This window comes from Phascolarctos cinereus, unplaced genomic scaffold (genome assembly GCF_003287225.1).
Source record: "Phascolarctos cinereus isolate Bilbo 61053 unplaced genomic scaffold, phaCin_HiC Scaffold_726;HRSCAF=1367, whole genome shotgun sequence".
NCBI classification, from domain to species: domain Eukaryota; kingdom Metazoa; phylum Chordata; class Mammalia; order Diprotodontia; family Phascolarctidae; genus Phascolarctos; species Phascolarctos cinereus.
Window position 1 is genome coordinate 243,960,781 of NW_027556098.1, and position 27,934 is coordinate 243,988,714.

General features: G+C 37.5%; 1 long non-coding RNA gene across 1 annotated transcript; it reads left to right on the forward strand.

The window, feature by feature from the left end:
- Positions 1–2,934: 2,934 nt before the first annotated feature.
- On the forward strand, positions 2,935–24,632 carry LOC144454560 (uncharacterized). The gene is made up of 3 exons (XR_013483064.1): positions 2,935–3,012; positions 17,315–17,368; positions 24,203–24,632. It is a non-coding gene; the product is annotated as an uncharacterized LOC144454560 (long non-coding RNA).
- The last annotated feature ends 3,302 nt before the right edge of the window (positions 24,633–27,934 follow it).

Here is a 27,934-nt window from a genome sequence, read left to right on the forward strand (position 1 = left end):
GCAGTGGTTAAGACTAGGCCCCAGCCTATGGAGGAATTGTTGGGTTTTGGTTCAGTCTCCTGATGGCTCCAATTAGGTTCTGGCCACGGTCCATTCTCTGTCTCCTCTTTGCACCACCACGAATCTATAGTTGGCTTCTTTCCTTGCCAAGATCCCATCAGGCCTTAGTGCAACGTTATTGATTATGTTAGTAGCTGGCCTTCTGGAAGAACCCCAGTGTTTTGCATCCCAAATGATGCCCTGGCCCTTTCTGCTATTATAGCTTAAGCCATAATGTGGACTGGTCCAGATCTTTTCCATAATCCTTAAGCAAGTCAGAGATATAGGGGTTAGGTAGTGGGGTTCAGAGCCAGAGCTAGTGTGAAAAAACTAGAATTTTGTACCAAGGCACCAAAACAGGGCTTCTTCTCTTACCTCCCAGGCTGCTGATTTGGTGAGTGACGGCATTGAGGAGGAATCAGACAAATTTGTGAATGATATAAATGTGGAAAGGATAGTTAATATGTTAGATGACAGAATCAAGATATCTAAAACCCTCCACAGACTAGAACCACAGACTAAATCTAATAAGATTAAATTCCATAGGGATAAATAAAACCCTACATTTGAGTTATCAGTCAGCCAAACAAATGCAAAATGGAGCAAGTATAGGTTTGGGAAATGTGAAAACCACAGTTCATATGAAAAAGATCTGGGGATTTTAGTGGGCTGGAACTCATCATGAGCCAAATGTCTGACTTAGTAGCTCAAAAAAGCAGCTAAGGTCTTAGGGCTAATAAGATATCAAGTTCTCTAGGGGAGCTACTAGCAAGAATGAGAAAAGACTAAGGATCTCACTTCAAATAAGCTTAAAGTGTACATTGGTCTCCTTCCTAGAAGTGTGATATTGAGATTTCAATAATGCCTACTCAGTGTCTGGATCAACAAAGAGAATAAAGTGTCCCTTAAACATAAAAGGGAGATGGACTCCAGTGTGGAAACAAAGAAGATAAAATTTCTGAAGAGGCAGAGAAAAATGTTGATTTCTATGAGGAGGTAGGAGCATGAATGAATGTAACAGGAAGAAATTGCAAAGAAAAATCACTGAACCTAAGCGATACGAAACTTCCGCAAGAGGCAGCTGGTCCCTCTAAGGAGGAAGTAACTGATTTCTAAAAAATGATAATGTGAATCCATACATGCTGTTGGAGAAGAGAACTTCTAGGAAGGGACAGAAGAAGTAGACTAGAATAGTTAGGGTAAATAACTCCCTACTGTGGACTCCTGAGGCATCTATTTGTCAATTTAATAACAGTGATAGAGAAGTCTGTTGTCTTACCAGGCCATGAGAGAATCTCCCAAGACTTGATAATCACTTTGACATAAACTCACTTCTTGTGATTTCATGTGAGCGCATGTGATATTGCCAAAAGAAATCTCAGAAATGTTGCTAAAGTAGATGAAGTGTTTTGCAAGGGGAGGAAGAAGGGAAAGAAGTAATGTGTATTAATCACTATTGTTATCATAGCGTTAGAAGGGAAAAAAAGCAGATTTGGGAAGTGGTGAACAACAGGTTAAAAAGATGGAATCTGAGAATAAGATTTGGATTTCCAAACTATGGTTTAAAATATAGGAATGACAGACTACTGGACAAGAATAGAGTACATCTAGTAGGGGCTATTAAGAAAAAAGGAGAGTAAAGGAGAAAATTACTTCTTTATATACACCAAACTAGATACCATGAAGGTAGCTACAATGTAGATAGACTAGCAGTAGAAAAAGCCAGAAGTTCACAGAAGACAAAGATGGCAGACAGAGATTGGCAAATGGAGAAGTTGCAAAAAAAGGGGTGGGGGCAAATTTAGGTTTTATATAAGGAAAAGATTACTCACAGTCAGACTATTCAAAGGCAAAATAGGCTGCCTTGGGAGGTGGTGGGGTTCTCTACACTAGAAATCTTCCAACAAAGTTTGGTTGACTACTTCTGTCTCTCTCTCTCTTTCTCTCTGTCTCTCTCTTTGGTGAGGCAATTGGGGTTAAGTGACTTGCCCAGAGTCACATAGCTAGTGAGTGTTATGTGTCTGAGGCCAGATTTGAACTCAGGTCCTCTTGACTCCAGGGCTGCTGTTCTATCCACTGTGCCACTAGCTGCCCCATTGGTTGGCTACTTCTTGGGCATATTTTAGAGGAAATTATTATTCAGGTAATAGCTGAACTAAATAGCCTCTGATGTCCCTTCTAATTCCGAGAGTTTGTCATTTTGATTCTGTATTAATAAAATTATAGTATCTAGAACAAGTAAGGCCATCACTTTGCCCTGGTCAGATCACATTTGGACAATAGTGCTAAGCTTTTGGGAAGATATTAGCAAGCTGCAGTATGTACTGAGGAGGAAAGTCAAATGATAAGATGATGTTATCCCTTAAAAGAATTGGGAGTTGTTATCTTGAAGAAAAGATAACTTTGGAGGCATGTGATAGCTGTCTTCCCATGTTTGGGGAGTTTTCCTGGGGAAGAGATTACATTTGTTAATGCTTGGCCCCAAAGGGAAGATTTTTTTAAAGCAGATTTCAGGTCTATAAAAAAAACCAAAACTCTTAACAATTAGAGTTGTCCAAAAATGGAATGGGCTACCTGGTGATATATTGACTTCCTCCATTACTGACAGTCTTTAAGGACATGAGGAGACATTCTCAGTAAATTTATGGATTGAATTAAATAATCTCTAAAGTCCCTTCCTACTACGAGATTTTCTAACTTGTGGATAGGGCTGCAGTTTCCCCTATGTATTGGAAGGGTTTAGAACCTTTCCAATACATAGAAAGCCAAATATAACTCATGAATTAATAGTCTCCTAGTGACTTTAGGACCGTACTTTGGCTACAAAGCTAGTTGAGTCATCATTTTTTTAATTTACTCATGAAAGTAAAGAATAAATTACTTTCAAATTTTCTTTCAGTTAACAATTTCACAAGCCTCTAAGAAACAACCTATGGATTCTTTGGCCAAGATGAAAGAAAATCTCCTTAAAAGGTAAGTAATGCCTCTAATCTCAGTTCATGATCTAGTTTGAATTTTGTGGTTGAATCAATGAATGAATCAATGAATGAATGTGAATGAAAAAGTATTTAAGCAGTGTACTTGAGCACTGTGCTTAGTGCAAGGGATGTAAATATAAAAGTGATATAGTCTTTTTCCTTGAGAAGTTTACATTTTAATAGAAAGAAACTGCACATAGAGGAAGTTGCAACAGCAGGACAGATGGCAAAGCTTGGTAGTCTAAAGAGCACACCTTCAGGGCACAGTGCAAGAACTAATAGTCTGGAGGATGAGGCAAATGGGGCAAGACCTGGTGAGCTAGAGACCAAAGCAGGAGAAGGAATTGCAATGTTTGAGCATGGGGAGGGAGGCAGAGTCCAGAAGGCACATCAGCAGGGTGAATGGAAAGGCTAGTCATCTGCCGGGCAAATGACTTATACCCACCTCTAATAATTATCTCTACAGGAAAATACTACCAACAAATATTGGTATCCATTTTATTTCAAGAATTGAATTTCTAGATTTTGACATGTTATCATTTATTAAAAAGAGAACTTGAATAAGATGGATTCCCATTATTCAGAATACTTACACATTTTTGTTATGCTACAAGCATTTTAGTATTCAAACCTCAGATAAAATTAATCCACCATCATAATCTAAAACTGCATAATGTTCAAGGTGATATTTTCAAATTATATCACAAAAGTATGTAATTATTCAGTTTTAACATTTTTTCTTTGCTATGTATATTTTTTCAATTACATGTAAAAACAATTTTTAACGTTCTTTTTTTAAATGTTGAGTTCCAAATTCTCTTCCTCACTCCCGTTCCTCCTTGAGAAGGCAAGAAATTTGATATAGGTTATATATGTGTAGTCATGCAAAACTTATTTCCATATTATGCATGTTGTAAAAGAAAACACAGACCAAAAATAAAGTTAAAAAAAAAAGTATGTTTGATCTGCATTCAGACTCTATCAGTTTTTTCCCTATCAGTTTTTTCCCTGGAGATGCATAAAATTTTTCATCATAAATCTTTCAGAGTTGTCTTGGATCATTGTATTGCTGAGAACAGCTAAGTCATTCACAGTTGATCATTGTATAATATTGCTGTTACTGTGTATAATGTTCTGCTTCTGCTCCCTTCACTTTGCAAAGTTCATGTAAATCTTAACCGGTTTTTCTCAGAGCATCCTGTTTGTCATTTCTTATAGCACAATAGTAATCCATCACAATCATATACCATAACTTGTTCAGCCATTCCCCAATTGCCACCATAAAAAGAGCTGCTACAAATATTTTGTGTACATATAGGTCTCCCTCTCCATTTCTTCTCATTTCTTTGGGATGCAGATCTAATAGTGACACTAATAGGTCAAAAGGTATGCATAGTTCCATAGCGTTTTGGGCATAGTTCTAAACTGTTCCACAGAATGATTAGATCAGTTCACAGATCCACCAGCAGTGCACTAGTGTCTCATTTTTCCCATATCCCTTCCAACATTTGCCAACTTCCTTTTCTGTCATATTCACCAATCCAATAGGTATGGTGGCACCTCCAAGGTGTTCCAACTTGAATTTATTCAGTCAATAGTGATCCCAAGCATCTTTTCATCTGACCATAGATAAATTACCTTGTCCAAAAATGGCATGTACATATCCCTTGGCCATTTACCAACTGGAGAATAGCTCTTATTTTCATAAATTTGATTCAGTTCTCTATATATTTGCGAAATGAGGCCTTTATAAGAGAAACTTGCTGTAAAATTTTTTTCACAGTTGTTGTTACTAACTATATTTCACTCCATCTTATTTTCCCCCTATGTATCCTACTACTTCCTCCTTTCACCCTGTACATCCTTCTGTTTTGCTTCTAAGTACTGCCTCCCCCAATCTACCCTTCCTTCTATCAACCCACTCCTTTCTCTTATTCCCTTCCTCTCCTACTTTCCTGTATGGTAAGATAAATTTCTATACCAAACTGAGTGTATATATTACTCTCTCTTTGAGCCAGTTCTTCTGAGAATAAGGTCCACATGCTCCCCTCTGCCTTCCTCATTTCCTCTCCACTGTAACAGTGCTTCTTTTATGTGAGACAGTTTACCCCATTCTGCCTCTCACTTTTCCCTTCTCCCAGTACATTCCTTTTTCTCACCCCTTAATTTTATTTTTTTAGATATCATCTCATTGTATTCAATTTATACCTGCCTTCTATCTATACTCCTAACTACCTTAATGAGAAAGTTTTTAAGGAGTTACAAGTATCATTTTCCCACGTAGGAATGTAAATAGTTTGGCCTCATTGAATCCCTTATGATTTCTCTTTCCTGTTATTCTTTTTATGTTTCTGTTGAGTTTTGTATTTGAAACTCATATTTTTCTATTCAGCTCTGGTTTTTTCATCAGGAATGCTTGAAAGTCCTCTATCTCATTGATGTCCATTTTTCCCCCTGAAGTATTATACTCAGTTTTGCTGGGTAGGTGATTCTTGGTTCTAATCCTACCTTCTTTGCCCTCAAGAATGTCATATTCCAACCTGCAATCTTTTAAATCTTGTGTTATCCTGACTGTGGCTCCCTGATATTTGAACTGGTTCTTTTTGGTTGCTTGCAATATTTTCTTGTTGACCTGGGAACTCTGGAATTTGGCTACAATATTCCTAGGAGTTTTCCTTTTGGGATCTCTTTCAGGAGGTGATCGGTGGATTCTTTCCATTTCTATTTTGCCCTCTGGTTCTAAAATATCAGGGCAGTTTTCCTTGATAATTTCTTGAAAGATGATGTCTAGGCTCTTTTTTTGATTATGGCTTTCTGGTAGTCCAATAATTTTTAAGTTGTTTTTCCAATGAGATATTTCACACTGTCTTCTATTATTGCATTCTTTTGGATTAGTTTTACAGTGGCTTAATTTCTCAAATAGTCACTAGCTTCCAATTGCTCTATTCTAATTTTTAAGGAAATATTTTCTTCAGTAAGCTTTTGGACTTCCTTTTCCATTTGACCAGTTTTGCTTTTTAGAGCATTCTTCTTCTCCTTGGCTTTTTGGACCTCCTTTGCCATTTGGGTTAGGCTGTTTTTTAAGGTGTTATTTTCTTCAGTATTTTTTTGGGTCTCCTTTAGCATCACTCTCAGTTTTTCCTCTACTTCTCTTACTTGCTTCTCAAAATCCTTTTTGAGCTCTTCCATGGCCTGGGACCAATTCATATTTTTCTTGGAGGCTTTGGATGTAGGAACTTTGGCTTTGTTGCCTTCTTCTGATTGTATGTTTTGATCTTCTTTGTCACCAAAGTAAGATAGTATAGTCTGACTCTTTTTGTGCTGCTTGCTCGTGATCCTGGCCAATTATTTGAGTTATAAACTTTTTGTTAAGGTAGGGGTCTGTTTCTATTGTGGAGAATGTACTGTCCCAAGCTTCAGGGGTTTGTGCAGCTGTTTTCAGAGATCACCAGCAGAGGGATCCCTGCAATCCCTCTGATCAGCCACTTGATTCCCCCTCAGTTTGTGGGGAAGGTGCTCAGGAGGCAGACACTGCCCCAGGGCCAAGCTCAGGGAATGGGGATGGGAACCCCCCCCCTTCTCTCTCACAGACTTTTCCCACTGACCTTCTAAGTTGTCTTTGGTGCTCATGGGTTGAGAAGTCTGGAAACCACCACAGCTGACCGCGATTCTGTCCTCTGAGGCCTCCTCCAGTTTCCCTGCGGCCTGCGCACCCACGCCAAACTGCCTTCTTCTCCCAACCCGGCGCGATATATCTTTCCAATCAACCATCCAGGTTGTCTATGGCTGGAAATTTGTTTCACTCTACCTTTTTGTGGGTTCTGCTGCTTTGGAATTTGTTTAGAGCCATTTTTTACAGGTATTTGGAGGGGTTTGAGGGAGAGCTCAAGCACGTCACTGCTTTTACTCCACCATCTTGGCTCCCCCCCCAATTTTTGCACTTCTTGTACACATCATAAATTTTGTTATCTTAGAATCTCAGTGCTAAACAAGATCTCAACAATCATCCAGTCAACCCAATAAATGAGCAAGAATTCCCTCTACAACATATCTATCAAGTGACCAGACATCTTTATTGAGGGCTTCCAATGATGAGGCACTACTTGTTACCTCTTAAGGTAGCCCATTCCATTTCTTGGACAGCTTTAATTATGATGAAGTTTTTTCTCATATTGAACTGAACTTTCATCTGTAAATTTTACCCATTGCCCCTAGAATCTAACCATTCTTCCACATGATGATCCTTCAAATACTTGTAGAAAATCTCCACATCCCCATGATATTTTCTTCAAGCTAAAGCATCCTTAGTTCCTTCAGCCATTTCTTTCATGACATGGTTTCATATCATTTAAGCATTCTGGTTTACCCTCCTCTGAATGTCTTGCACTTTGTTCATCTCTTTCCGAAAATGTGAAGCAAAAATGTGGAACTCAGGGTTAAATACAGTTGAGGTCTGACCAGGTGACAGTACAGTCGGATTATCGTTTCATTAGTATTGAATTTCCCCCGTTTTAGTCGCTATATTTCTATCAATCCAGCCTTAAACTACATTAGTTTGTTGTTTTTTTAACTACAAGTAATACTGCTTCTAAACTGATATTGAGCTTGAAGTCCACTAAAACACTCAAGTCTTTTTTCTTTTTAACATGAACTATATTTAGTCACATCTCTTTTTTTGTATTTATCTTATTGATTTTTTATCTCCACTTAATTTTATCTTATTAAATTTGATCCTATGAGTCTGGCCTGAAGAGGTCTTTGGGGATTTTGATTCTCCTTTTCAGTGCAATCCTAGCTGTTTGTCACCTAAAACTTTGAAGAATATTGCCATTTATGTTTTCATTCAAGTTAAGAGCTACGCTTTAAGTTTGTTAATGTAATTCTTCTGTGTGAAGAGCCATATAAGGTTACAGCATGTTCATTTACTACTTTATGCCAAAGTATTAGCTATCGAAAGGACAAATACTGAAAAGATTTTAACGACACAAAATTGAGGTATTTCTAAGTCAAAATATCAAATTTAAATAAGTATTTTCATGTATTCCAAACTCTTTTCCCTGAAATATTTTGTATATATGTGTATATGTATATATAATTCCATATAGCTATGTAGCTTTAGTAATTTCCAGGAAACAATGTAGATATTTAATACTAATAAAGACAATTAAATAAAACTTTAAACCAAGACATGAGGATTCTTTAGGACAACTTCACTAGAAAACTTGGTAGTCAGCAAAGCCATTTATGTCACTAGCCCAGCACAAATGCCATCTCATCTCTGAAGTCTTCCCTGAGGCTTTTCCCTCCACAATAACTAGAAATCATCTCCCTCCCCTTTAAACAACTCTGCCTCTCATATTGCACTTTCAACTTTATAATTGTTTATGCACATTTAATTTCTTCTTCAGTACTTTTTGTGCTACAAAAGTGCAAGTTTTATTCTTCCTTATAACCCCCATAGTACCTAGTATAGCACCTTGTATATATACCAGGCACTCAGGCCAAGTAAGCACCTACTAAGTCCCTGGCACTACACAAAGCACTGCAGAACAAAAAAAGGCAAAAGTCGTCCTTACTCTCAAGGGGCTTACAGTTTAACGGGCAAGATAAAATGCAAGCAACTATGTTCAAATATGTGTGTATATATGTGTATGTCTGTGTATATATGTATATGTGTATGTATATACATGTGTTTATATATGTATGCATGTATCTACATACATATATGTGTATATATATTTATATATTTATATGAAATAGTCCACGGAGGGAAGGCTCTAGAATTAAAGGAGATCAAGAAAGGTTTCTTGTACCAAATAACATTTTGGCTGGAACTTGAAGGTTATTTCTTGTTATATCTTTCAAGGAATCTTGACTGCTCTTGATATATGGGTGGGAAGACATGCTATCATAAATATAGATGAACAACAAAGAGGCCAAGGATTGAAAAGGAAAGTGGGACGGAGTGCTTCAGGAAAATGCCAAAGTACATTTACTGATCTCAAACTTAGGTGTAAAGAGATAGAAGGAATAGAAAGTTCCATGGTGAATTTGACTATACTGTGACATATTATTATTGAAAAACTCCAAAAATAAATATTAGTAAAAGATATCATCAAATAATTGCATGATGTAAAGAGAAGATGGGCTAGTCACATGACAAGATCAAATATGAGCATCAGATGGATTGTGATGTGCATTATTGGAGGGAATACCAAATCAATGAGATCACAAATACATTTGAGTATCTGACTATGTCATTGTTTAACGATCATCTCAAACTTCACAAAACAGCAAAGGTCCATCTTTTTAATAAGACAGTTTTTCAGTGTTACTGTATGGCAACATGTCTGTATTAAAAAGATGGACCTTAATGATCATTAAGGATCAGAAAAATTAAAATATCCATTTGAAATTTTAGCCATTAATTTTTTTGTTATATCTACTTATTTGACCTTCAGAATTAAACTTTTCAATACTCAATACATATGCACCAAACCACATAGTATCTAAATTCTTTTTTTTTTCCAGAGGAGAACCCAAAAGTCTCTTAGAGGCCAACTTTTTATCCATTACTCAAGCTGCCTGTCATTCATTCTTTTTTTAAAAAAATCTTTTATTCTAGACATGAATACTAAAACTTAAATACATAATAAGAAAAGGAAAAGAAACATATTATAAACTTAAACATAAAATAAGAAAAGAAAAAATATCATGTGCATAGCAGAATGTAAGAGAGGATTCAAAATATATAGCAATAAATTTCCATTTCAAGAAGGCCTGTATATTAAATCCTATGGGTTGTGTTGAAAGCTGTCCATCTTTTCTTTGCTTCTTTCTAGGTTTTCTTTTCTTCTCTGCTGTACACTTTTTTTCTTTGTTTTTTCCCCCCATTCCTCCCACCTCCCCCCCAGGCTACAATTAAACATGGATATATTTATATATAGTTATTGATATGTATATACACATACACATATATCCATATATGCGTACATAAACATATACTTTCCCTAAGAGATTCTACTCCTAATCTTTGTTTTTATGTTTGTGTGTATCTCTTTATTTCCTATCCCTCCTGATTCCTCTACTTTACTTCTACCCACTACCTTGCCCTCCTATTACTTAACCTACTTCCCTTCCAGCAATCCCTCCCTTATCCTCCTAATGAGGTACAGGTTGAGTTTTGGCAGGATGTCGCTAAAGAATTTCAAAGACTCAGGCCAACTCCAAGCCAGTTAGAAAGATTTATTATGGTTTTAAGGTTTCACACTTTGGTGAGTGGCTAAGTTCTTTAGATGAATTAGCAACTTCAGTAAGGCAAGACAGGCAATTTTCCAGAGTATATGATGCTGATTACACAATCAAAATTTACATAGAATATAGGAATATGATTAATATTCAAAAGGCAGGAGGGGTTTATTAAGGGATGAGGTAATAGGGGAGGAGTCCCAGCCTCAGTGGAACTGTGCATGCAGTTACCCCACAATGCATACAGAATAACCCATGGTGGGGGGTGGGAGGGTATGTATGTATGCTAATGATATAAAAATAAGCCTCTCTATATCATGAGTTCACTCTAGGTCAGTTCTTTACTATTACTGTACAGACGCTATCTTAGGGTAGGCCCCTTCTATGGTTTGGTGGTCGAGCATCCTGTTCTACATCCTGGTGGTGCTGCCTTCTTATTGGCTAGCTATTATGGTCCTGTCTGGTCAAAATGGATGATGTGGTTGTGGTTGAGTACATGGACACACTTGTTTGTGTGGGAAATATGTGAATTGGATCTGGGAGCAGGGGCTAGCTAGAGGATTGAGTCTGGGGACAATGGCTAACTAGGGACAGTGGCTAGTTAGAGGCAGTAGCTATATTGAGTCTGGGGGCAGTGGTTTAGAGTTTAGGGGCCTGTGATATGGTTAAAACAAGATTATGTGGTCAAATCAGGAAAAGCCTGCTGTTCAGTGGGGCCCATAAGGAAGTTAGAATATTGGGGCTGGAGGCAGCTCTGTTAGGATTCCCTCACTCCCATTCCCCTAAATCTAAATGCCCTTTTGTACACCCCTTTGACCTAATCCCTTAATCTCGCCTCTAAAGATCCCTCCCTTATCCTCCCAAGGATCCTTCCCTTATCCTCCCATTTCCATTAAGCTAAACACCCTTCTATATTCCCCTTTAACCTATTCCCTCACCCTCCCTTCTAAAGATCCTTCCCTAATCCTCTCCCCCCTCCCTATCCCCTTCAGAGTTTTATTTCTTTCTAAATTTAGAAGACTTTTATACTCTTCTAGATGTATATGGATTGTTCTCTTAAGCCCATTCCCAATGAAAGTAGGTCTCCAGAACTAATAGCCCTCCTCCCCCATCTAATTCCTCTATATCAGTTCTTCCTCTTGCACCTCATTTGTATAAGACAATTACTTTTTTTAGCTGTTCCTGAACAGTTTTACTTTTTGAAGTTATATCATGCTTAGGTCTACCCCAATCTTTCATATGAACTACCCAATCACTAATAACAATCTTAGACATACATTTTATATTTTACATACATAAAATGTAAACAGTCTGTTCTTATTGAATCAATAATTGGTCTTTGGTATGTTTCTTAGGTTTCTCTTGGCTCTCGTATGTCGAATCTTCTATTAAGTTCAAGTTGTTGTTGTTACTGGGGTTTTTTAAAGTCTTGAGAAAGTCTCACAATTCATTAAATGTCCATTTTATTTTTCATTCAGGTTTATGTTTAGCTTTGCTGGGTATGATATTTTCGGCTGGAAGCCCAGTTCTTTTGCTCTTCGATATAAAGTGTTCCAAGACCTATAGTCTTTTAGTGTTGCCACTGCTAGTTCTCATGTGATTTCTAATTGTGGCACTGCCATACATAAATTGTTTTTTTTTCTTGTTGCTCTTAATATTTTACCCTTAAACTAGAGGCTTTAGAATTTGACTATAATATTCCTGTGGGTTTTCTTCAAAGGATCTCTTTCAGGTGATGTTTGGTGAATTTTTTCTATTTCTAATTACCCCTCTTGTTCTAATGCTTCAGAACAACTTTCTTTAATTACTTCTTTAATTATTGTATCAAGATTCTTTTTTTCATCATAGCTTTCAGGTAGTCCAATCATCCTTATGTTTTCCTTTCTCAATCTGCTCTCCAGATCAGTTGTTTTTCTTTTTTTTTGTTATGTGATTTTTTTGCAAAATATTTTTTCCTTTTTTAAAATTAATTTTTAGTTTTCAACATTCACTTCCACAAGATTTTGAGTTCCAAATTTTCTCTGCATCTCTCCCCTCCCCCCACCCCAGAAGAGCATGCATTCTGAATACCCCTTACCCCAATCTGCCCTCCCCTTTATCATACACACCCCTTCTCTTATCTCCTTCCCCTTGTATTTTCCCATAGGGCAGGATAGATTTCTATTGCCTGTATATCTTATTTCCCAGTTACATGTAAAAACAATTTTTAACATTTGTTTTTAAAACTTTGAGTTCCAAATTCTCTCCCTTCCTCCCTCCCTTATTGAGGAGGCCCCCTTATTGAGAAGGCAAGCAATTTGATACAGGTTATACATGTGTAGTCATATAAAACACTTCCATAATAGTCATGTTGTGAAAGACTAACTATATTTCCCTCCATCCTATCCTACCCCCCATTTATTCTATTCTTTCCTTTGACCCTGTCCCTCCTCAAAAGTGTTTGCTTCTGATTACCCCCTCTCCCAATCTGCCCTCTCTTCTATCTCCCCCCCCCATTCCTCTTCCACCTATTTTCCTGTAGGGTAAGACAGATTTCCATTACCAATTGAGTGTGTATATTATTCCCTCCTTAAGCTAAGTCTGATAAGAGTAAGATTTAATCATTCCCTCTCACCTCCCCACTCTTCGCCTTCACTGTAAAAACTCTTTCTTGCCTCTTTTATGTGTGATAATTACCCCATTCTACCTTTTCCTTTTTCCTTCTCCCAGTACAATCCTCTCTCTCACTCTATGCCCTCTCTCTATATATGTGGTGAGAAGCAAAATAAACTTTTGAGGAGTGACAGGGTGAAAAAAGAACAAAAGAAGAAAATATGATGGAATCACAGTAATCGTAATTGTGAATGTTAATGGGATGAATTCACCCATAAAACAGAAGAAGATAGCAGAAAGGATTAGAAACCAGAATCCAGCAATATGTTATTTATGAAAAATACACTTGAAACAGAAAGACACAAACAGGGTTAAAATAAGGGGCTGGGTAGAAAATGGGGAAAGAATTTTTATAACCAGTGCCTCTGATAAGGGCCTTATTTCTAAAATATATAACTAAGTCAAATTTATAAGAATACAAGTCATTCCCCAATTGATAAATGGTCAAAGGATATGAACAGACAGTTTTCAGATGAAGAAATTAAAGCTATCTATAGTCATATGAAAAGATGCTCTAAATCACTATTGATTAGAGAAATGCAAACCAAAACATCTCTGAGATACTACGTCACACCTATCATATTGGCCAACATGATAAAACAGGAAAATAACAAATGATGGAGAAGATGTGGGAAAATTGGAACACTAATGCATTGTTTGTAGAGTTGTGAATTGATCCAACCATTTTGGAGAGCAATTTGGAACTATGCCCAATGGGCTATAAAACTGTGCATACCCTTTGATGCAGCAATACCATTTCTAGGTCTCTGTCCCAAAGAGAGATCATAGAAATGGGAAAAGGATACACATGTACAAAAGTATTTATAGCAGCTCTTTCTGTGGTGGCAAAGAATTGGAAATTGAGGGGATGCCCATCAATTGGGGAATGACTGAATAAGTTGTGGTATATGAATGTAATGGAATACTATTGTGCTATAAGAAATGATGAGCAAGCAGACTTCAGAAAAACCTGAAAAGACTCGTATGGACTGATGCTGAGTGAAGTGAGCAGAACCAGGAGAACGTTGAATACAGTAACAGCCATGTTGTGCGATGACTAACTTTGACTAGACTTTCTTGTACAAAGATAAAACATCTCCAAAAGTCTCATGATAGAAAATGCTATCCACACCCAGAGAAAGAACTATGGAGTTTGGATGCAGATTGAGGCATAGTATTTGCTCTTTTTTTTCCTTCAGTTTTGTTTTGTTTCCTCTTTCTAGTGGTTCCTCCTATTGATTCTAATTCTTCCTTACAACATGACTAATGTGAATATATGTTTAATAGGAATGTATATATACAGCCTATATCAGATTGCATGCCATCTTGGGGAGGGAGGTGGGAAGGGAAGGGGAGAAAAGTTAAAAACTGAAAAGCTTATGGAAGTAATTGTTGAAAAAATAAGTTAATAAAAATAAAATAAAATAAGGGGCTAGAACAGCTTCTATTATGCTTCAACTGATGTAAAAAAAACAGGGGTGGCAATCATAATCTCAGAAAAAGCAAATGCAAAAATAGACCTAATTAAAAGAAATAAGCAGGGAAAGAAGGTGCCATAGACAATGAAGTAATATCAATATGAAACATATATGCACCAAATGGCAGAGCATCCAGATTCTTAAAGGAAAACTTAAATGAGTTACAGGAGGAAATTAACATTAGTGGGAGACCTCAACTTTCTCCTCTCAGAGTTAGATAATCTAACTGTAAGATTAATGAGAAAGAAAATAAAGAGATGAATAGAATTTTAGAGAAGTTGGATATAATAGCTCTCTGGAGAAAAATGAATGGGAATAAAAAGGAGTGTGCCTTTTTCTCAGCAATGCATGGCAACACCCTCGACAAGCAAAAAGATTATAACTCACCGAAGGCTCAGATGATGGTTAGCATTTCTTTTTTAGCAATAAAGTATTTCAATTAAAGTATGTACATTTGGGGGGTTTTAGACATAAAACAATTTTTATATTCACTGGGAAACCAAAAAACTTGTGTGACTCACTTTGATGCAATATTCGCTTTATTGTGGTGGTCTGAAACCAGACCTACAATATATCCAAGATATGTCTGTATATCACAAAGATTATACACTATGGTTAGTTGGGATTTATCCCAGGAAGGTAGGACTGGTTCAATATTAGGGAAACTATAAGCATAACTGACCATATCAATAACAAAAAGAACAAAAACCATACAATTATATCAATAGATGCAGAATTTTTTTTTTTACAAAATACAACACTCCTCTTAAAAACACTAGAAAACACAGGAATAAATAGAGCTTTTATTAAAATGTTAGGTAGTATATATCTAAATCCAAGAACAATCATTTATAATGGTATTCAGTTAGAACCCTTTTCATTAAAATCAGGACTGATGCAAAGATGATTGTTATCATCATCATTATTTAATATTGCATTAGAAATGCTAGCTTCAACAATAATACAAGAAAAAGAAATTGAAGGAATAAGAATAGACAATGAGGAAACAAAACCACAACTCTTTGCAGATGATATTACAGTATACTTAGAGAACCAACTAAAAAACTAGTTGAAACAATAACTTTAGCAAAGTTGAAGGATGTAAAGGGTTTTCTCATAAAAATTTATGACTAAACAATGACAGAGAGGATCACAGGAAAAATACAATGAATAATTCTGATTACATGAAATTTGAAAGTTTTTGCAAAAACAAAACTAAAGCAGCCAAAATTAGAAGGAAAGCAGCAAATGGAGTGGAGGAGGTGGAGGAGGGATTTCTCTGATAAAAGCTTGATTTCTCAAATATATAGGAACTGAGGGAATGGCTGAGCAAGTTGTGGTATATGATTGTGATGAAATGCTATTGTGCTATAAGAAATGATGAGCAGGATGGCTTCAGAAAAAACCCAGGAAGATGTATATGAACTGATGCAAAGTAAAGTGAGTAGAACCAAGAGAACATTGTACACAGTAATATCAGTATTGTAACAATGACCAACTATGAAAGACTTAGCTACTCTGATCAATACAATTATCCATGACCATGCCAAAGGGCTCATAATGAAAAAGCTATTCATCTCCAAAGTGAGAACTGATGAACTCTGAGTACAGACTGAAGCTTATTTTTTTTCACTTTATTTTTCTTGCTTTTTTTTGTGACATAGCAATGTTTTGCATGACTTCACATGTATAATGGTTATCATATTGTTTGCTTTTGGAATGGGTGTGGAATGGTTTGTGGACGGGAGAGAATTTGGAACTCAAAATTTTAAAAATGAATGTTAAAAAAAATAAGTCAAAAAATTCAGCGGGCTAAACTAAAAAGGTCATGAACATCAAGGGAATACATTTTTAAAAGGGGGGGTAATTAAAAGAGTTTAACAGTAACAGATCTCAAACTATATTGCAATGCTGTAATCATCAAAACAATTGGTACTGTAGAAAAAATAGAAAGGTTGATTAGTAGAATAAATTAGATAATCAATATACATAAGCAAATAAGTTAAATGACCTAGAGTTTGATAAACCCAAAGATTTTTGCTATTGCAGCAAGAACTCATTATCTGAGAAAATCTGTTGGGAAAACTGGAAAGCAATAAAGCAGAAATGAGACATAGACCAACATCTCACACAGTATATACCAAGATAAGCTCAAAGTAGGTTCATGATTTAGCTAGAAAGGGTGATAAAAGCAAATTAGTGGAGAATGGAAAAATTCATAACCAAACAAGAAACAGAAAAGATCACAGGAAATAAAAATGTACAATTTTGATCATATAAAATTAAAATGTTTTGCATAAATAAACTAATGCAGCTAAAATGGGGGGGGAGCAAGAAATTGGGTGAAAATCTTTGCAGCAAATTCTTTGATAAAAGTGTCATTTCTAAAATATATGAGTGGGGGCAGCTAGGTAGCGCAGTGGATAGAGCACTGGCCCTGAAGTCAGGAGTACCTGAGTTCAAATCCGGTTTCAGACCAAACACTTGACACTTACTAGCTGTGTGACCCTGGGCAAGTCACTTAACCCCAATTGCCTAAAATAAATAAATAAAATAAAATAAAATATATGAGTAACTGAGGTAGCAGAAACTTGGATGGCTGCATGCTTGCTTTGCAAGTGTGTGCTAGAAGGTGGGTAGATGTGGGCCAAAGGCCAAAGAACACCCACCACAACCCACACCTGCCAGTCCAATTTGAGGGGAATCAGGAACATGTGTTTTTGTTACACAGAGAATAAAATCCCTGTGGTGCTATCCAAAAAAATCTGCTCATTTGTGCCTGGCCCTCAGCTTAAGAAAAATTCTCAGAAGGCCATTCCCCTCCTGAATAGACACATTTCATTTCAGGGATAGGGTATAATTACATCCCATTTGCCATCCCATTTCCTGATTTTGTGTTCCATTTTTTTCATAACACAGAACTGGAGGCCTGACAATATGGTACAAGCTCAAGGGGGTTGAGAATTGTGAAAGGTTAGTGATCTTTTCTCAATTAAAAGTGAATAAGCAGGAAGACTCATTATTCTAGCCTATGTCAGTACAATTAGGTGTTGTATTTAAGTTTGTCTTATTGCTGCAATAATAATAATAATAATAATAATAATCCACAAGTCCTGGATGTCTGACCCCATACCCACCAGAGGTATCCCTTCCCCTAAGGACAAAGGGGCATGTGCACATGTCCAGCAGTTGGTCCAGTTAAAGGCCAGGCTAGAATGTTAGATCCGATGCACAGAAGTGTTGGGCTTTTCTGTTCCCCCAATCCCAAGGGCATAAAACACAAAAAACAAATGCACAGTAGATAGTAGGTAAGGGATTAGATTCTAATTACCAAGGTCAAATAAAAAGCATCCAAGGACCACTGACTGGTGTTGGAAGTCCTCTCTCAGCTTACCTGGGTCCAATGACTGATCAGAGGTTGCTTCCTCTGCTAGGCTGGAAAGGTCCGTTTCAGAAGGGCTGGAGACTAGATGTCTTTCTGAAGCTGTGGATCCATTCTGGCTTAAAGGGATGCACCACCTCTTCCAAAGACAGAGTTTGCATCAAGGCTACATCCTCGTAGGCCTGTGAAAGAGTACTAGACAGAGAGATCACATATCTTATCAGGTTTCCATTCCCTGTGGCCAGGCTCAGGCTCTCAGCGTCCAGCCCCTGAGTAGCAATTACCAAACAAGATTCCAAAAAGTGAAAATCCACAATCCTGCCAGCAATTTCTTAGTTGGAACAACACAAGAGGAAGAGCCTGAGGCCATTTTAAGCATGTTCCCTAGCATAATTTTCCCCAAAGGGTCTTAACTTCCCCATTTAGCCACTCAATTCTCCCTGATGGTTGAGGGGGATAAAATGTGTGCAAGCCCAGGGTTATCCCAAAAAACTTGGAGAGTAGCTTAGTTTTTTCTATGGTCAAGTGTGGCCATTGGTACATGGCAGGCCAAATCCTGGTATTATGCCTTATGTACCTTGCTACTATGTTTGCTGTGGTGTGTGTCACCAGAAGGGCCTCTACCCAGTGGCTCAATTGGTCTGTGTACACCAAAACATTTGTTGCCCATAGACTTTGGCAATTCAATAAAGTCAGTCTACAGGTGTTCAAATGGTAGGGTTACCCACTTTCTCCCCCCTTTTGTCACAGTTTTCTTCTGTGAAAAGTTGAACTGCTGACAAAAGAAGCATCTAGAGACCATATTGTGGTCCTCTGCATAAACACCAAAAGCAAACCATGACTGCAGAACTTACAGTATGAGTGCTTTGGTTCCACTATATCCTCAGGCATGGAGTTCCTGGCACAGAGGCACACAGTCATTTAGGTGTAATAGGGGCACATCTGGCACAGAATGGCTTCATGTCTGGTCACCCAGATGTCAATTTCAGCATCTGTGACTAAGGAAGAATATAATCAGTGGGTGGGCTAGCAGAGAGCATAAGCTCTCTGTTTGGTGGCTCTCGAGGACCCTGATGGACAGTCCGTTTTGCCAACTCATCTGCAAACTGGTTGCCATTTTACAAAGATGACTGCCCTCTGGTCTGGGCCAGGCAATGCATCATGAAGATGGCCCCAAGAAGCAAAATAGCTTAAAGAAGTTGGTCAATAAGTAAAGCATAAGGTGCTGGCTTACCATTTGTGATGATGCTGCCTCGATACTTCCACAACGTGCCAGGGGCATGATGGACTACCAAAGGCATATTTGGAATCTGTTAAATGTTCACTCAGAGTCCCTCAGCCAGCTGGCATGCCCTGGTCAGTGCTACCAAATTGACTTCCTGTACCCCAAGTCTCACTCAATTACCTCAATTGACCAACACCTAATCATCTTTCAGGGATTCAGGAAGGAGAGTGGTTGGATTAAAGATAGTAATAGTGCTGAATGGAGAGATTAGGGCCTGACCAAATGCTTATCTCATAAGCATCTACCTATTGGTAGAAGAAGGCGTGAGTCTTAGACTGGAATAAAACGACAGCAACAGTATGAGGTCTAGGCATTTATATAGTCATAATATCATCAGTCTGTGCAAATCCATACTAAGGATGGACCGCCCCCTGGTGTACAACAATATTAATATTAATATTAATAAATATTAATTTAGAGGCTGTTGAACCTATTCAGAAAGTCATCGATGCTTACATCTATCTGGGGGTGATAGTACCATGCCAGTCATCCCTGTACTGCCAGTGAGGAAAAATAAGTTGAAAGATGAAGGCCTATCTGTATATCATTTTGTCCAGGGTATGAGCTATCAATAATTTTGTTATCCTGAGAGCCTCAGTGGTCTCAAATCCTATTTCCATTATCACCAACTTTCCTTACAATATGAAAGTATATTCCGTTATTGATTTGTGTACTGCCTTTTTTTGTGTTCCAGTAGACCTGGACTCATAGTACCTCTTTACATTTAACTTGAAAGGGCCACCAATACACTTGGATCAGGCTGCCTCCAGAGTTACTGTGAATCTCCCACTCTGTTCACATGCTGAAAATTCCTAACAAGATGTACACCTGCCCTGAGGCCCACCTTATTTCAATATGTTGATGACTTACTGCTTACCCCTCCTTCTCAGGGAGCCTGTGAGGAAGATGCTATTTTTCTCCTATGTTTTCTTTATTAAAAAGACCACCAGATCTCTTCTTTAAAGTTAGTTTGCCTCTCCCACAGTGCAGTACCTGGGATGTGAGGTGAGCCCCAACTCTAGGGCCTTGACAAATGGTAGGATCCTGGGTATCCTTCAATGCTAATACCAAAAACAAAACTCCAGGTATGTGCCCTGTTGGGGGCTGTGGGATACCGCTGCCCTTGGATTTCAGCACTAGGGGAACTCACCAAGGAAGTAGTTGCTTATATGCCTAAAGAGGCCTGAATCCTTCACAACCTTCAGAAGCCTTGAAGGAAGCATTAGTCGAGTGAAACAGGTGATGGCCATCCCAACAAATCTAGGACTGTACATGAATGAAGAGGGGTTGTTGTGGCAGACAAATCAGATGCTAGGGGTCCCATAAACTTTTAAGGTCCTTTAAAATTGCCCAATGAGCCAAATCAATTCCTTTGTATTCTAGTCTAACCCCTCCCCGATCACAGTGAATAATGGCCTCAAGTTTATATAACACGTCCCTTCCACACAATGACATAGGGGAATTCGACATTAACAAAAAGGAATGAAAATATGTTGAAGGTCCAATAACTGCTTTAAGCAGAGTGGTTAAGGGACACATCTCCCCTATTATTCTTTCAATATTTAATAACAGGAAGCCCTCAGGAGGGCACTTAAGCATTGAGAAAATTACCCTTGTATCCATTTAGCAAACAAAGTTCCATTAACAGCAATCTCAAGTAAGGGCTCCTTAACTATACCTGAGTCCTCTGCAACATTCCTAAGAAACACCCTAGTGGTTGGGTGGTTCCTAACCACCTGTCTCCTCCTGTCATTGTGAATATTAATCCCTACTATTCAAAATACCGTACAGACTATTTGGTGTCCATGGGGATTGTGATTGAGGGCACTAACACTACAGTGAGTGGGGTCTACATGGTAGCTGGCTCTTCATGGGGTCCCCTTCGGATAACATGGAGGATGTGACCCTCTGCTGGAGGCCTTGTCCTGCTCATTTCCTGAAATCTCACTTAAATTGCCCCTCCTTTTTCTTGTGAAAGCACACTGGTCCCCCTCCCCTGTATTCTAAACCTCCCTTTCTGGTCCTTTGTTCCTACTTCTTTATCCTCCTGCATCACCCCCTTCGTAGAGACCACCAAAATCTTCACTTCCTTAAACTTACTTTCTTTCTCTAAGTCCCTTCTCCTTCTGCCCATCAAACACAACACAGTTCTGCTGAATTCACTAGTGGTTTCCCACTCCAGCTGGGGCAGAATTTATGACAATAATCAGAAATATCTGCTGCTGAGTGATTAACATAAGCTAAGACAATTTAGAACATGCTCACATTCTGTATCTGAGCACATTTTTGGACAGTAGCACACAAATATGGAAAGCACTGGGATATTCATCTAAATTTTATATAGTGTCATGGAATTTTTCCCAATCTACCAGTTGTGCAGTCTGCTCTAGAGGGTCATTTTTGCATCACTGAACATTTCCCAGTCCCTCTGATTACTATAACTCCAATCAGAAGCCATTCTGGGCCATGTGGTCCTATTATGTTCATCCTCTAACTTTACAGCACAGTACAGGACAGGACCTTTGCCTTTTCATCCTTTATGAGGAGGGCATCTAGTAGTGCGGCATCCTCCCAAATGGGGTTATGGCTCCTTATAGTGGTCCTAGTTTTCTTAATGATGGTGACTGTGTCCATCCAAAAGGGTGGAGTAAATTATTGCCATAATACAATGTCTCCTGGTGAAAAGGAGAGATGCACTTTCCTCTGATTATTCCCTATAAAAGTGGCTCTTAAGAGTGCCATGGTCTTTGATTCTGAGAAATCTGGATTATATGGTTATGGTTTAATGGTGAGGACTGGCACCTCTAAAGGATATGGCAATGAGGGGCAGTCTCGGTCTGAAAGTTCTGCCCAACAGTACCAATAATCTATTTGCCTAGGCTCTAGTTCTTCAAGTCTGATTTTCAGCATACACAGCTGACTATGATCAAAGGGCCCATATTTATCTGGCCAAATTTGCTTCCCACAATTATCTAAATACTGAGTCCAGTCCAAACTGAGTTTTACCACTAAAGTTGTGGACATTCCCGGTTGAAATGGCAGTTTTCCCTTATCCCGACCTTTTAACAGCTTGCTTAAGAGGGAACCAGTAAGGAGGTTTACTCTGTCCCAATCCTATAATGATACCTGTATTCCTTTGACCATTCTGTCCGTTGGAGACATAATGTTGGGTCAAGACTGTTATTTACCACTGCCTTTTCCTTCACACAGCACCACTCCCGTATCTTCGTGCACAAATTTGGGGCTTGAGTCCTATTTCTCTTCTTATCCTTCTTGAGTCTGGAGAGTTTAATTCTCTGACTACTTCACAGCTGACTGACCTCTGAGAGAGTCCATGCCAAATTGTAATCAGACAAAGGTCTGAGTACTGGTAGTAGAGTTGCAGTAGTTTCACCTAGTGACAGCTGTGCAGGCAAAGGTTCCTGCTGTGGCCACCAAAATTGCTTTAAAAAAAAAATCTTGGTTTAGACCTAACCCTAGTCAATGAGGCAAACTCAGGAAAAGAAAGGCAAAGTATTTTATTAGCACACCAAAGCAGTAAGCAGTTGGAATGTGGAGGTGCAGATTTCAAAACACCATGTAGCTTTTATAGACAGGAGTAAACAATTTCCATATAAGGGCAAAACTACATTGATTGGCACATGTATCACGAGGAGATGGGTTTTGTGCCACTTTAGCTTTTTTCTCCATGTCTAAGTGCACATGCCTAAGGGTATTTTTGAACTGCCATCTCCCACAGGCTAGTTGCTCACATAGCCAATATTTAAGCAAGGTTTCAAACATAAGGGTCACTCAGACTTTCATGAATAGCTAACTTTGCACAATCAGATATACACACTTGAAAAAAAATCAACTTGGCAACTCATGTGAGGATGGTTTGGAGTGGGAGAGTTTGAAGCAGGGCAAAAAGCATTAAGAATTCACCGCACTAGAAAAAGAAAGAAAAAGAAAAAAATAAACCAAATTACCAGTATTAAAAATGAAAAAGGAAAATTCACAAAAAATAAAGAAAAATATTAGAAACATTTTGTCCAATTATGTCAAAGAAAACCAATGGCATAAATGAAATGGATTAATATTTACAAAAAAAAATAACTGTTCGTATAAACAGAAAAGTAGAGAATTAAATAACCCAGTGTCTTATTAAACAAGCCATAAATTAGTTCCCAAAGGAAAAAAAAATCTATGACCAGACATTTACAGGCAAATTCAATACAACATTCAAAGAAAAATCAATTCCAGTGTTAGATAAGCTAATTTTTTTTAAAAATAAATAAAGAGTCCTACCGAATATATTCTATGATAGAAATATGGGCTTGATACCTAAACCAAATGACTGGAATAAGAGTCTTCTGAAGGGTGGGAGAAATAGAAGCTGGTGTGTATGGTTAGGTATGGCTTCTTAAATGGGATTGTAGTCCATTCCCCAAACTCAGTAATCCCAAAGGAATTGATGCCTCCGTAGAGCAAGCTGAGAGACATTTCTGAACCAGGGAGTCCTCATCATACCCTGGGTTATCAGGAGCAGAGGTGGAGCCTTGATCACTCTTAAAAAGGTAGTTTGCAAATGCCAACTCAAAGCAGAATCAAACCAATCTTCACAGCCTGTGAATCTATTGCAGGTTCTATTAATTTGAAGAATGGATGCTGAGAATGTTTCTAATTGTTGAGGTGTACATTTCCGTACATTTCCTTTTCTGTTCCAATTAAATGCATTATAACTGATTTCATGCTATTGTAATAGCTCAATATTTAGACTCAAAATGACTTCATTTTCCTATTTCATATGGGGATGGGAACTTGAGACCCATAGGGAACACTTACCAGAAAATTATTCTGTCCCTTTCCCATCTCCCACCTCACAATAAACCCAGTTCTACGAAAGTCTAGTGCTGACTGGCACATGGGAGACATAATAATCAACATCTACGTATCATTAGCTGAAGATTACATTAAATATGACATAATTAATTGATTGGGTAACACTTTACCTTCTAGGAAGATCCTACTGTTCTTAAAATGTGTTGGTTACATAAACTGTGAAAAAAAAAAAGCAACATATAGCTCTCTCTCCCAGGTAATGTTTCTATAGCTTAAAATGGTGAATGACATTAAATTATTAGCATTTGCTTTTTTATAGGGGAAGATGGATTCCAGCAAACTGGAGGACATCAGATATCAAGAAAGGACCATTTAAAAAGACTGCAAGAACAAGCCATCTTCCAAAACTAAATCCTTGATTCCAGACATTCATTGACCTTGTTTTTTCACCCAAGATGTTCAGGCTTTACATTTAGTACTCAGTACTTTCATTGAGGGAATGAAATAGATAAGAAAGTACTGACTACCAGACTACAAAGCTTTGGCTCCTATGCCAAAAAGATCTTTGACAGCACAGAGGTAACTTTCTCAAGTGATCATAAAATGCTTTATAGCACTGTCAGGATTTTGAGAGACATCTATATAAAATGTGGAGAAAAGGATTAGTTGTATGCTTTTTTTTCCCCATTTACCCCCTAACCTGACTGAAGCAATAGATATTACTTGTTTCTGTGAATTAATTTACTTTGGTCTTATTTTGGAAATAAATCCAGTCACTTAGCTTTGAGTTGGATAAGCTAAAATAATAAGCCATTGACTCAGCTATTTGCTTGTGGGGTTATAATATATTCTCTTTTATGAAATTTCTTGACTTTCTAGAATTGTTTTCTAGGCCTGACATGCATCACTTACTGTCAGAGCTTCAGATTTTCTAAAGCTACTGAGTAGTATACACTACTAGTTTCAGATATATAGTGTTATAGTGTTAAGGTCATATGTGGTACCTCGGTCAAAATCTTATTCAGCAGATCTAGTAATGAACATCAAGTCTTTCTCTTGGAAGTATTTCTTTAAACTTTCACTCATTATCTTCAATGAAAGTATCTTTAATTATGCTTTTTGTGTTCATGTCAAATATTTATCCTTTTTATGTGACTATGTATTGTATAGATGGTGTATATTCCCATTTATTTATATGTTGTCTTCTTTTTTTCTTTTTCTTTTTTTATTAATTTATTTTGATTTATCAACAATCACTTCCATAAGCTTTTGAGTTTTAGATTTTTCTCCTCCTCCTTCCATACCTGCCTCCCCAAGACGGCACGTAATCTGACATAGGCTATACATATACATTCGTATTAAACATATTTTCACATTAGTGATGTTGTGAGGAAGAATTAGAACAAATAGAAGGAACCATAAGAAAGAGGAAACAAAACAAAACAGAAGGAAAAAAAAGAGCAAATAGTATGCTTCAATCTGTATTCAAACTCCATAGTTCTTTCTTTGGATGTGGATAGCATTTTCCATCATGAGACTTTTGGAGATATCTTAGATCCTTGCATTGCTGAGAAGGGCTAAGTCTATCAAAGTTAGTCATCACACACCATAGCTGTTACTGGGTGCAAATGTTGTCTCCTTTCTTAGAATATAAGCTCCTTGAGGGTAGGGATTGCTTTTGTGGTTTTGCCTTTCTATTCCCAGTGCTTAGCACAGTGCCTGACACAAAGTAAATTTCCTTTTACTTTGTGCCTAATGCCCAATAAAAATGCCCAATAACTGCTTGTTGATTGATTGAGTCATACAAGTATACCATTGGAAATAGTGAAATAACTTTTATATTAAAATATTATATTTTGGGGCAGCTAGGTAGGGCAAGGATAGAGCTCTGGTCTTAGAGTCAGAAGAACCTGGGTTCAAATCCAGCCTCAGACACTTGACACTTACTAGCTGTGTGACCCTGGGCAAGTCACTTAACCACGATTGCCTAAGCCAAAAAAACCAAACAAACAAAAATTAGCAAAATATTATATTTCATCTATCTCTAGATTCTTGTGAACACTACAAACTTGGGGAAATAACAGAAGTATAATCTCACACATTATTCAGAGAAATATTTATTCTGAGAAGTTCTACTAAAGTTTGAAGTAGACTTTTCCTAGTACTTGACATTAGGTTTACACTAGGTAACATTTTCTTAAAGGTACAATGACATGGATCATTCACCAAATCAATTATTTCCATCCTACATAGTGTCAGTGTGAATTGATATTTGAAAATGTCCTGTGCCAAGTTATTTTGTAATGTCAGTAAAGTCTTATTATGATTGTCAAATTGTGGAATCATGTAAAAAGTCATGATTTTTTTTTTCAGAATTTAAAAAAATATGGAAAATGAATTAAAGAGTATTTAAAATTCAGTGACTGCTTCCTGTTCCTTATAATACTAGGGCGGTGGTATTGGATTCTCCAAGGGCGTAAGCTCTGGATAATACTACCAGACTAGAAAGACTTAGATAGACTATGGTCCTTATGATGTGTAACTGTTGTCCAAAGACCAGACTAGCTAAGTTCAGAGAAATATTATGAGAAGGTTGGCTACTGGGAGATAAATTTCTTCAACAGCAACTCACAAAACTCATCTGCTAAGCTTTACAGATGTTCTAATTTGCTAATGGAATCTCAGATCTTTGACCTATTGAAGTGCAGTACATTGGCATGTCCTCTCACAAGGCCTCCCCCAAAAGTTACCCCACATTGGAGGCACAGTGTGGATTGATAGCCATTCAAAATTATAGCTCAAAAGCCCCTTAGTGTGTATACTTTTACCAACCAGACAAGACATGAATTCAAACAAAAGACATCAAAGAGCAGAGCAAATGAAGTAAAATGTTCTATATCACCACTATTTTAATAAATTAAGTTCTTTTTTTAACCATTCATTCTTATGATTTCTTTAGGTCAGTCCTCCATTTTATTATAGAAAGTACTGTCTTTAAAATCTTATGTTTTCCCCTTATTCTCTTTGTTATTGTTTCTCATCCATTTTATATGCCTTTAAATCAATAAATTTGGCTATTATTTAGCACTTTCTATGTTTTTGCTTGTCTTAATATCCCCAGTGGTAAACACAGTGCTTGGCATGCAATAAATACTTGTCGATGATTTTTTTTGCTTCTCAACTAGATGGTACAGTGGTTAAAAGTGCTGGGCCTGGAGTCAGGAGAGTCTGAGTTCAAATACAGCCTCAGACACTAACTAGCTGTGTGAACCTGGGCAAGTCATTTACTTCTTGTTTGCCTCAGATAATAATCTCACCTACCTCCCAGCATTGTTATAAGGAGTAAATGAAATAATAAAAAATATAATAAATTAATATAAATGAAATACTAAATAATTAGCTTAGTACCTGGCATATAGTAGATACTATATAAATATTAACTACTATTATTAGCTAATATTATTTTTAAACATAAACACTGATTGCTTATTTCTATCAAGTTACAAAAGTTTGCCTGCTTGTGATAGTAGGCCATGTCAGGTGCTAGCTGAAGTTTGTGATGGGAACAAAATGAGACACATAACATTCTAACAGCTAACAAAAGAAGGTTTGCTTAGCCATTACAAGGGAAGAGCATTTAGAGAAAGGAAAAGATATTCATCCATGGATACAGCATCGATTCCATTGAGCACAGCTTCCCTGCTTCTATGGTACCTGTGGTGGTGGCTAGTCAGGCCTCAGGAGCTGCCAGATCCTCTTGGTGGGAGTGGCAGTGTAGTTTTTGTTATTTTATTTAGGCAGCCAGGAAGCCATATCAACATTTCAAGCCCTACTGTCCTGGAAAGTTCACATGGCCAGGAAGGGGGTGGGTTCTGGTAGAACTTCTACCATACCCTACTCCTTAGTGGCAATGTTTTAAAGATCCTTCCACCACCTAAATTGCTTTGGGGCTATTACTGAACAAAACTGACCTTGGAGATTTGAGAAGCCTAGCATAGGTAGCAATAGAGAAGAAAAAGAAAACCTAAACAGAAAGAATGCTTATATATAT